Raw genomic sequence first — 12,900 nt, 5'->3', positions numbered from 1 at the left:
GGGATTAGAAGGCATTTGGTCTGCTGATATTGTTAAGAAAGACTGCAGCATTTTGTCATCATATAGTTGTGGACTTCTTGTAAAATCTGTTCAAAAACACTGGGAGATGCTCACTAGATGAGACACTAACAATAACTCTGACTTCATACCATGCAAATTATGCAGTATCTCTAACAAGCCAAAGGTAAACAGGAAGAGCCCTACATTTGAAATCTGATTTTTAAATTAATCTTATGATGCTGTGAAATCTGACTCATGATTGTTGAATACTCAGCCTATCCTATTCTGTCAAAAAGCAGTCTTATTTTGAATGGTAAGAAATGCTGTAGATGTGCTGCAGGAGAGGGTCAGAAGCCCAAGCATCCTGACCTTGTTGCCAGTGGGGACTTGTAGTTTCTAGAAAAATCTTCAATAAAAGCCTTGTGCGTGATTTGTTTTCCCTCTGTATTGTTTTACTACTGCAAAATAAATGTAACAGTCTGCTGCAAACCAAATAGGACATAATCTGCCATTTTCTCTTGACCGTTTTGAAATAGTCTGCTAGAACAGCCGAAAAATGGTGTGCAGGCAGTTTGCAAAATCATTTTGCATGAAGGGATTTCAAAAAGCTTCCCCAAAAGCTACCTACAAATTACTAACTCACACTTGGGGACCCTCTGCCTAGTGACTTTTCAAAATAATGCTGTAAGCACACAGGCTAAAGGCAAGGAATATCTTACAAAAGCATATTTTCCAGAAAAAATAAGAAAAGGCAAATCCCCATATAGTTGAGCCTTACATTTTGTTATACCCATAGGTGATGAATCATAAGGTAGGGTTGGGAATAGAAGTGTATCTGGGGTGCTGCCACCACATATGTATGTTCTGAGAATCATCTTGCAGTTTCTATTGCAGAATTTTGACCGGTGTTGGTGCAGCTACATTTGTTTGGGAAACTGCAGTGTATGTAACAGGGACATTACTATGGCTCTTCAGACTTTGTGATCAGGAATTTACAGTAATTTTCCTGCTGTAGAGAAAGGCTAGGCATTGGAGATAGGTTTTTTCTAAAGCTGTAAGGCTTTGTCTGCATGGGAACACTTGGGAAGCATAATCTGAAAGAAAAATACCTACATCTGAGGTACGATGACTTGAAATGGAGCATACTCCTCTGTGAATAATCATGTTTGTCTGGAGTAAAGTTAGGCCTGACTTGTGTGACTTTGTCCACTTCAGAATACTAAAATAGGTTTGTGTTTAGCAGGGGGGTTGGAACTAGATGATCTTAAGGTCCTTTCCAACCCTAACTATTCTATGATTCTACGAAGTTCAATCTTTATTATTTTAAAAGAAAATGACTGTGCAGGGACTAACCAGAACAAACATGGCTTTTCCCTGGGTACACAAACACCATTTTTAAAAGTCACCTGAGAATTCAGGAATTCACTGAAAGTGATTGGAAAACAGACATGCCACCTCTATAATTTGTTGTACACTAGAAGCAGAATTCAGCAAAGTGCTGAGCAATATTTGGTTTAAACGCTAAATTCCTTTTGTCATCTGTAGATGTTGAAGGCAATTGTTTTCAGCTATGATGAAGTACACATGGCATTGGGAATGACCTGTGCTGCTCAATATGCAGATAAATCATAGCTCTCATCAAATTTCATGGGCATTGGATGAAGACTAACTTAATCCTATAACGTATGAAAAAACTTTACTCTTCTTAGCTACAAAACATGATGATGACTGGAACTTGGACCAGACTGATGCCTGCTTCACCCTTATTTCATTCAAATTGTGTTTGGACCTTGAAGGCCTGTTCTGTAGAATTGAAGTTTTGCAACTGGCTTTGGCAGATGTAGAATCGAATAGCACTGCTTGTGCTTTCGATAAACTTCCCCATTGCTGGTTGGACAGAGTAGCAGTCAGTCTGAACCTTGTTTTGAATAAGAGAAACTCATCACAGAGCGTGCACTTCAAAAAAGGGTGGGCATGAGATAATTATTATTCACTGTCACCTCTGAGCCTAAATGATGGTTCAGTCTGTTTCTGTGCTCTCTAGAAAGGCATCACATGGCCTTAGCTAAGGCTGTCAATGCTTAACCTGGAAAAAGTGGAGCTCCAGAAAGTAGAAGAAATTTAGAAATTTGAGGCAAGTGAGACTTCTGGACTTTCCTTAAGAAAACATATCTGAAAGGCTGTAAGTAATAAATTGATGTTTAAAGGCCTTGTGTAGCATCACAGCATGCCTTGTTAGTGCTAAGTATTTGAAAAGATAGTTGGAATAGCAATCCATGGTTTTACTGCCTGTAGTTTATAATCTGGATATTTCTGTAAGCGTTCTGTCCCTTTGGAATCCAGTTAAGTTTTTGGCCTGTGTGACTGCATGCGTCACTAATTTTATAGCTTAATTACATTTTATGCAAAAAGGAATTCCTTTCTCATTTTTAAATTTCCTCCCATATATATTATTCACTATCCCTGGATTTACTTTTTTGGTTTTTTTAAAGAGAACAAAAAATCCCAGTTTATCTGATTTGCCAGGTTCTATATAGAATACATTTTGCCGAGAGTCTTCTTATTTGTATCCTTTATAAGACAATAATCCAGTCTTTCCAACAGCTTTCAATATGACAGTTTATAGAGGCCCTGGGTCATTAGCATGTTTCCTGTAAGTCTTTTCATCTGTTCTGAGCTCCAGCATCTAAAGCTGCACACATGATCCCAAAAGGGGCTGATACACTGATTAAGGTAAAGATGACATGACATTTTCAGCTTCAGTCTCTTTTCCACATGCACTTTAGCATCTTTGTAGCTTTAATTGCAGCTTGCATAGGTTATCCCTAGCCTTCACTTTGCAAGTAGTGAAGGCCTGGTCTACACTGGTGGTCTTTCTTAGTAACTGAAGTAGAGCACTGACCTGAAGTAATAGCAGCCAGGTCTCTTCAAACGTCACTGAGGCAAGTGCCAGGCTGATTCAGATTTAAATTTGGGCTAGCTTCTTTTCAACAGCTTGTATAGACATACCCAGAGGTGCTCAGGCCCTTTTTTGGAACATATACAAACTTTTAGATCTCTGTAATGCATGTGAGAATTTTTTCTTTATAAATGATGTGGTTGCAAGTTTCACTGGCCATTTTGGTGTGTATTCATCTAGCTCTTTCCTCTTTCTCTGAAGGAATCTCTCAAGATTCCTTTTCATCCCAACTACTGCAAATAAATTGAGCATTTGCAGGTGACTCTATCTCACTTCTATCTTCCCAGAGAAAATGTAAATATTCAGTGAAACAAGATCGTTGGGATCTTTGCCTGGTCTTCTCCCACAGTGACACCAGATGTGTCACTAACAGTGGACATTCAGCCTCATTAAAGCAGTTATAGACTTCACAGGTACAAAGGACTAAGGCATTACCATGCATTGACCGTCCTTTGAATACAAACTAGAAGGTTATGAGCTGCTGGGATCTAGTTGTTTCTCTAGATTTTAGGAGGCCAAACTAGGCTGTTGTGTGCTTTAATGTAAGAGGAACAACAGAGAATGTTGTTGGACACTGACTGTATCCCGTAGCCATTGTGAGCGCAATAATCTTATTTCTGAGATGCTCAAGTGTTGTAGTGAACGTAAAACTGTGTGTCTTGGCTGTGGGTGTGTGGGACTCTCCTGCAACGTGCTTTCATCTTTTGCATTTGTGAATGGCCTGGTTCTTTGTACAACCAGCAAAGCCTTTAGCGAGACTGCCTTCTCAAGCTGTCATGATAGTTTTGACAGCCTCTGTGAGGACACACCACCTCCCACAGGCTCTAGCAACACCTGTTGAAGTTAGATGCTGTCAGACTCAACAGTGCCTTGCCAGCCTGAATTTGCCTTTGTCTAGGCAGCTGGTATCTGCAAGACCCAAAACCTGACCTAATACTATGCTATATTTGTTTCAGCAAACCCTGTGGTTGTCTGATGAGAATGTGCTCCTGGTCTGCATTCCCCCTTCACAGAGAAACAGTCTGCCCTCACAGGGCCTGTAGAGAAGCAGGAACAGAGGAAAAGCGATGCCTCAGTGTGATTACTTTCATATTGCTGAATGTATCTGGCCAATCTAATTAAACTGCATGCATGGAAATGAGAGAGCTAGTCTAACCCTTACCATGGCAGTCACAGTGTGCAGATTAGATAATTGCCAGTGTTTGTCTTAAAAACAATAGTCCGAGTCCTGATGCAGTTGAAGACACTTGGCACTGAGTTACTGACTTCACAGGGGTCATAACTGAGCTCAATGTTCTATTTTAGACAGCACAGTTCAAGGAAAGGATACCGATCTCTGTCAATAAAACTGAACCCAGTCACAGCATCAGATAATTTCTTGGGAAAGTTTTGTTTGTTTTAGTATCAATAGTGGGTTTCAGAGGTATATTTGCTGAAATGTTCTTCTGGTAAAACCCCTTAATAAGCAAGTCTGTCTGCTCTCCATCTGGTGCTGTTCTCACTTAAAATACAGTGAGATTGGCAACTAATTAATTCATGGACAGGATAAGTTTAAAAGTTGCATAAATCAGTTAATACTGGTAAGTCCAAAACTTACTTGTAGTTTCATGAAAAGAAAAAAAAATAAACAAAACAACAAAGTATGAATCTTTCCTCTTAGAAACTCTTTGTAAGATGGAGAAATATCTCACACAGTTCTGGTGTTGAAATAGCAAGTTGTGATGTTTGGGTTTTGCAGATTCTTTTCCTATTAATTCTTGCTCCAAATATAGTACTATACTTGTCCTGAAACTGGTTACATTTATTGTTAAAGGCAAAATTTTTGTACTTTAAAGATTCCATTTTATCTTTAAGGATTTAATCTTGCATCAATAACTTGAAGTGCTTGCCAGTGATGAACTGTCATCCTTCTTTATTGTTTTCAGTACCAGATAACATTTACATCCAAATGGTGGGCCTCCATTTGCCATTGAGATGCAGTTACAGGAGATGCAGTGGACAAATGTTAGGCAATTTGATCAATTCTGTCCAGAAATTATCATTATTAACTACATTTTAGGATTGAGTTTACATTCTAGGTCCCAACTCCTTCTAACAGAAAATCACACTAGGGTTTGGTTTTTTTCTACTAAACATCTTGTTTAAAATGAGCATGGGAAATCCACTAGAAGGTAAAGGTGAAACTTCCCAGCCTAGAATTAAAATGAGTTCAGAAGAGAAAAGTGCATCCATGGTTTTATTGCTTAACAGTGACAAAAAGCATTTTTTGTCAGATGAGGATGTAAATATCCAGACTCAAAAGCTGTATTGACACACACCAACAGTCAGGATCAGAGCTTCACTGACCTTCTCATTAAAAGTTCAGGATGGAAAAAGAGGTTGGTCTTGATGTCTTAGGCTATCAGAGATTAATCATATCTCCTGAAGCCTTGAAGAAGTGTGAAGAAATTGTGGGCTGCCCCATTTGACAGCCAGTTGACCAAAGTCCTTTACAACCCACGTTAGAGTTCACTGCATGCTCTATTCCCCACCCAATAATTTGTTTTACTTTCTCCATAAACTCCAACCATATGATTTTTCATGTAATATGAAAGAAGAATATTTCACCTCATAAGCATGAATAAATAGTAGACATTCAGGTGCAAGTTCTTCGTCAGAATGCTGCCAACTTGGGGTTTGATCTTGCCCTTTAAAATTCCAAGTGGATATCTGCTAAAGGGTTGGAATTGTACTGTTGCTCTCTTTTTGTTCCCCACAAGCGATCCCATCCAGTGCCTAACATGTATCAAAGAACAGCATAGGCCAAGCTTCATTCCGTCTCCTGGCTGCTTCATCCGTGAATGTGACAAGACACAGAAATCCTCCCTTTTAATTTTTCTCTTGCAGTCTTCTGCTCTACAGTTGATAGTGTTCACTTTTATCTTGTGAAGTAACATTGAGTGAGACCATTCTTTGCGCTGTTTTAGTTAGTAACATGCTTAATGATCCAGAATGCTGATTCAGACAAAAAATTGAACAACTACCATCCAAGGTATGTGGTCATTCAGCCTACAGTGCCCTGTGGCCCATGAGCCACATGCAAACAGCTAACACAAAGAGACATTGAAATACCAACCTGCTCCACGTTGTAGGAACTGCAAGTTACTGTCTCCTAGAGATAGTAAAGAGCCCATCTGACTGAGAAAACCTTTCCCAGAGAGCACAGTTCTCAAGAAGCCTTATGCAAAAAGAAGTGAATTACAGGATCAATACTGAAATAAGTTACATTACTGTTCTCCTGCAAGTGAGGTTAAAGAGAGGAACAAACGGAGATCAATTTTCCCCATTACTTCTTACAAAAAAAGTATATTTTTACTGAAATAACAGGTACCCGTTTCAAATTTAACAGAAACACTGGGACAATCGAAGCAAAATATATACTACCCACCAAAACTGAAAGGCCTGTTTCCATGAGAAATGTCTCTTCTGTGGACCTAACAGCCTCTGAAGAAAATGGTTCACTGAGGGAGTCCTCTGTTTTGCTCTACCCAGTATACCAGTTGACTGCAAGTGAGCAGAAAAGGCTATGCCCCTGCATCTGTTTTTCCTTGTGTTTGGAGGAGACAAGTGGGGGGAAGTGCAAAGACCCAAAACCAATCTTGTGTGAATGGAGAAGAGAAGGCTGCATGGAGACCTCATGGCAGCCTTCCAGTATCTGAAAGGGGGCTATAGGGGTAGTGGGGATGGACTATTCATTAGGGACTGTAGTGATAGGACAAGGAGTAATGAGTTAAAACTTAAACAGGAGAAGTTTAGATTGGATATAAGGAGGAAGTTCTTTACTGTGAGGGTGGTGAGGCACTGGAATGGGTTGCCCAAGGACGTTGTGAATGCTCCATCCCTGGCGGTGTTCAAGGCCAGGTTGGACAAAGCCTTGGGTGGCATGGTTTAGTGTGAGGTGTCCCTGCCCACGGCAGGGGGGTTGGAACTAGATGATCTTAAGGTCCTTTCCAACCCTAACTATTCTATGATTCTATGGAGAGCTCCTCCTTACAAGTGGCTCCCTGGCTGTTCTGAGCAATTGCTTTCCTGGCCTTTTGTGCCTCTGAGATGATAAGACAAAGTTGAAAAGTAAGATATTGTAAAAGGCCCACTTAATGTGTACAGTCAGCTTAGAACTGCTGCAGACAAATACAGGTTCAGGACAAGAGGCTGCAGCTCAGGGCAAAAGTAACTCTAAAAGACTGCTGATGTGAGTCTGACAAGCAAAAACTTGTTTAAGTCAGTGGTACCAAGGAGCCTATCTGTGGAACAGAAAGCTCACAGCTGCTCACAGCAGGACACTGCTGCTTTAACAAGATTTTCTTTGGCTGCTCCAATTCCCTTCAGCCTTTTTTATGGTGTGTTTTTTTTTTTTTTTTTTTTTTTTTTTTTGTTTGGGGTTTTTTTTTTAATCATCTTTCAAACTGCAGCAGCATTTGTTGCTGTGAGGTGCTGACTCTAGTGGAAGAGATTCTAGTGGAAGCTGCTATTGCAGTTTGCACAGGCTTCGTTTTAGGTCACTAATCACGTCCTCCTGAGGCTCTCCTCAGGCTCTTGTATTGATTGTCCTCCAGCTGGAGGAACTGTCTGAGAGAAATGACATGACTGGTGTGTTGGGGTCACATTTCTAGATTGAGGGTGGACTGAGGGATGCTTCTGCCCTTTGGATTCAGGGAAGACCTGACATTTGAATGTGGAGTGGATGTGCAAGCCTTCAGTCTTCCTTCTCATCATGCACATCTGCTGCCTTCCAGGCAGCCAGTTACGTGAGGTATGGATGACAAGAGAGCAGAGGATGTGATGGGTGACTTGAGCTGGTGTCTGGATGCTGAGCATTAAAGTGTCTCTACTGGATTATGCTTCTTCACCAGTAAAAGATTAACTGACTATTCTCTAAGTTACCATCAGAAATCCACATGAAGGACTTGAGGTGATAAGGTAGAAAGTTTGCCCCAAGGCAAATTTGGAGAACAAAGCAGAAATAAATAGAAATAAAACATGCTTTATGTTTTCCAATGTTACCTGTATAACCAGATTTGGCAGAGTGGAAAAGCAGGCAGCCAGGGGATCTAAAAACATGAGATGAAAGGTAGTTGAGATCCTTTGGTACATTTTTCTGTGAAAACTAAAATAACCCAGCGGAATATGAATGATCCTTCTGCTAACCTTACTCTGGAGCCAAGCTGACTCCTACCTACCATCTCAGCAAAAAGGCAGATTACTTTGGCTAGATACATTCCAAGGTCCTTAGAGACCTTGGTCTGGTCATTGATCTAGAACGTACACGAGAGTAATCTTGCTACTGAGTGGAATTTTCATCCCTGATTTAGGATTTTATTCCCCTTTCCCCACATAAATGCCTTTTTTAGCAAGATGTAGGTATTCTGTGGCCAAGGTTTCTTTGACTCCTTCCAATGAAGTCCGTATTTTAAAGTGACAGGACAAAAAAGGAGAAAACATGACCTTTTAGCCAGAGACTTGCTAGTTAATTTTCTGGTAAGAATATTTTTTGAAGGATGTTATAGTGTCTAGTTGCTGATTCAGGTGTTATTCCCTCCAGCCTTGGGAACATTTGCTGTTAATATAAAGAGTGAAGCCTCTGTGATCTTGGCTTCTGACTGGTTAGAAAGTGCCCTCAAGAAGATGAAAAGTTCAGATACAGGCAGATGGGATTCTTTAGCAAGGGCGCTTAATACTCACCTAGGATGTAAGAGAAAATAATTATGCTTCCTCTGAACATCCTAATTTCTGGGATGTGGTAGAACTTAACTTCCTAACTAGTGCAACACCATATTACTTCCAGATTTAAACAGAGGCCAGAGCCTAGGTGCTTGGGAAACTAAGTCCACTAAGAAATATGAGTGCAGTATTATACAGCAACAGACTGAACAGGATTTTAATGTTCTACATTTTGGGTCACAGTAGGTATGCGTGCAATTGGCAAGGATTTAAGCATCTAATTCCTCTTGTGACCTGGCCTTCCTATCCCACATCAAGTAACTGTGGTTTGGCCTCAAGAAGCATATATCCTCAATGGTCAGTCTAGTGTGGTATCAAAGACCGTATCTCTGAGGTGATAAAGTTAATGCAGAAAAGTGTAAGGAACAGCTCTTTTACCGATGTTGAATTTCATTAAGCTGTCATAGAAGAGCCCTTTATCACCTCACAGAATGAGCCATGTGATTTTTCTAAAAGCTTGTTCAATGTCAGCTTTCCATGTGACTACCTGTAACTTGGAACGCTTATATCCTGACACATCACCAAGGCTACAAAAACAGAACTACAACCCTCACAAATAGTGAAGACAGTCAGAGCAGTTGTGTGATAAATCAGTAAGTGATGTTGTCTCTCTTTGGTTTCAAGAGCGACCTGGAGCTTGTGCAGTAGCTGTGTTCTCCAGATGGCTTTCCACAGCATCGTCTTCCTTAACACCAGTGAGCCACGAGACTGAGACAGAAATTCCAGTGTGGGGAGGGTGTGAGTCATGAGATGGTGAGTGAAAGAAACAGCAGGATAAAAATAACAGAGCACAGTATGATGCCTAATATTAATCTCTTACCCTGTGTTATCCTAGCTTGCATTACATATACAACAATGTTATACCGTAGATGCTCCACTGCTCAAAACAAATCTCTATGCTACTTTGAAAGATTATGGCTCAGGATGCCAGATTGCAGGGACTTCTAATACTCATGCCTTTAAGTTGGCTGAAAATTCTCAATTAAGAAGTTCCTGCAATAGAAAATATGTAATCAAAGAGTATCAAAATGCCACTTCTCCAACAGTCTTTTTTTTTTATATTTTATATGAAAACATCAAGTTCAGTTTATTTAACCTCAATTTAATAAGTTTATGTATTCAAAAATTAAAGTTACATCTCTTTTAAAGCCCCTCTCTTTTTTCAACCTTTCTTTTTTTCTTCTTCTCTCTTCAGGAGGAGAAAAGAAAGAAAACAAGTATGACAATGCTGTAAAAAAATGACATAAAATTCATCTTTGATTCTAGCTATTATGAATTAGCTGGGGAAAAAAAAAGTAAAAAAAATTAGAATCAGTAAAACCAGAAGAAAAGCCGAGTATTTTATGTTGAAATGTGAATTTGTAGTTTTCTGCTCAAATCTGCCATTCAGTTCTGGCTGAGCTTCATTCTGAGATCACTCAGAACAAAATCAGGAGCCCTTCTATAGAACTGTTGTTTTCAGCTCAACTAGTTTAAAGTATCTAACCTAGTCACCTTGACAACTTTATAATCACTGGAGCAAGGCAGTGATCTTCAGAGAGCTATTCGGAGCTTAGGAAGCCTATTACCATATTAGTTTTCAATTCAGTCAGGAATCTGGGCATCATAAAGACAGCAGAGTATTTCCTTTAACTTCAAAGGGTGACGGCTCTGGCACTGACTCTTCACTGCAGATTAACACATAGACACCTCTTTTGATAGAAACTGTCTTTGTTATTTGGGAGTGGGGAGAAATGTTTATTTTATTTCACACAGATGCAGTCCAGAATCTTTCAAATGGATTTCACTTTGCTTTTTTTAACATGTAAGTCACCTTCAGGCATTGTCAGCACTGTGGAAAACTTTGCCAAAATTGGGGAACATACAGGCAAATAACAGGGCAACCTTCTCTGACAAGCAATGAGGTAGCTGTGTGGTCTCCGTGCTGCAGCATTCAGAATGTAAATGAGCAGTCTTTGTAGGGCTGTCTTTCTTTGCTCTTCCAAGGCTGCCTGATGAAGTGAAGTATTTGCACAAATGCTGAAAAAAGATAGCATTAAAAGATAATCAGTTTAAGATCACTTGATTTAAGGCAGGCAAGTATGTAGATTAGTATGGTTTAGGTATGCACTTAAGGTCAAAATGCTAATTGCTCCCTTTCAGACCCTGTTGGAACCAGTTTCTTTGATCCCACTAAGTTGAAATTGGTTTGAAAAGTCCATTTTCTTTTTCTTTTTCTTTTTTTTTTTTTTTTTTTAATATATATTTTATTTTACAGAGGCTGTCTAGGAAACTACTTGGAAATATCTTCTCTGGTTTTTAAATATTGTTCTTAAGCAATTTTCTGTAATTTTTTACATTTATATTTCCATTTCCTTAACTTATTCTTGTATATAAAGTCTTTATTTTCCAATATGTAAAGAAAAAAATGCTTATTTTTGAAGTTATACAAAAATGGAAGTCATTGTAATCATGATTTGATGTCCTTGGAACACATTTTATTTACTATTCAATAGCCACTGTTTTCATTAGGACATTGTTTGAACGTAACTTTAAGCCCAATAAAGTTCCAGGGCTAATCTCCTGGGAGAGGATATTTATGGTCCATATTTTCAGAGAGGGAGATTGGAAGTAGAAAAAAGGCTTAAGTATTTAGGCCTCGGTTCAACTCTGCAGTTAGGGGAAATCTGTCCATTGCAAATAGTGATTTGACCAGTTGAAATATTCAGCTGCATGTGCAAATGCCCAGTTTGAAGGGGCAGTTGCACTCAGTGTACTCACTGCAAGCAGAAACATAGCCTCAAATTGTGTATATTACTGCAGGGGAAGTGACCTATTTTTCTGGACAGAAAAAACTCTACCATAAAAATCTAATCTGTAAGAACTGTAAGAGTGGAAACAATACTGTTTTTCTCTAGGATGTTTAGTTATGCAAACAAATTGATGAAGAAGACATTTCCAGCAAGAAAAACCATGGATGCTGCTTAGTGTCACTCAATTAATATTAACTCCCTTGAAATGAAAGTGAAATAATGGTGCATTTTTCACTTGTTTGTAAGCCATAATTCTGTATCCAGTGTGGAGCCTAACAATTTGTTCTTGATGTTTACTATAGCTTTTTGCATAACAGAAGTCTGTTTGCTTCCTTCTTGCAGATCCTGACCATCAGGAAGAAACTGACTCAGAGACTGAAACCGAACCCATTTATTCTTTGTTCTCAAGCTATCTTGGGCTAGAAGTTGCCAAAAAATTTTCTCCTGCATCAATAACTGGGAAGTCGCCATCAAGCATATGTCTTAGTGAGTTGGATTTCATCATTCAGGTTGTTGAAAATCTGTTCTGCTTGGAGTTTTCTTTCATAGAGGAATTGTTCAGCACCACAAAATGAGCGTGCAGGGTTCCCATAAAAGTTTTAATGCTTTGAACTCACTCCCAAGCACAAAAAAACTTTACTGCTTGAGATTTTGTTTGGAAATAAATGAGTTCTTGTCATAGATTGAGCATCATCTACCATGGTTCTTACATATCAAAATTTCTCATCATTCTGGAAGAAGATTCAAGTATTTGTTCCTTTCCTTTTGTTTGCGTTCATCTTTGTTTATTTATTTTATATTCTTGAGATGTGTTGCATCTCTGGAGTTTGTATTTCTACTTTTAGCGTAAAGATGTTGTATATACAAGTCTAGAATGCATATGAAGATTAGTCTGATTTTTCATGTGACTGACTTGAACATGTTTATGTTTATATTACTATTTCAAAAATGTGCATTGCCTGTATTCTTTATGCCTTTCATCTATCTATAACTCAATAAAATTCTGTCTCCATTGTGCAGAACCATATCACATGTGCTTAACTCTGTAGCAGTTTTTGAATAATAATGAGTAATAATTGCAAATGAGTTAATCTATATCTATAGATGTGTATCTATATCTAACCTGTATCTGTTTGTCACAGTTTGAAATTCTTCCGATGTAGGATTTGAGATGGTGAAAAAATTACCAGTGAGCAGTAAGCTCAGCTCAGGAATAATTCTTCGTAAGGCTATTTGGACTTGAAAAGTAGATTTCCTGTTCCCTAAAGATGTATGTTCTTTATTTCAATTCTAACTATGGCTAAGTTTAGAATTTGTATTAGCCATGTGAGTCAATGGAGTGCAACCCATTTTGTCAGGCTGCACATGTTGTTTATGTCACTACAGCTC

Source organism: Psittacula echo (genome assembly GCF_963264785.1).
Source record: "Psittacula echo genome assembly, chromosome: 1".
Lineage (NCBI taxonomy): Eukaryota > Metazoa > Chordata > Aves > Psittaciformes > Psittacidae > Psittacula > Psittacula echo.
The sequence above is the reverse complement of the archived record's forward strand: the minus strand, read 5'-3'. Positions refer to the sequence as shown.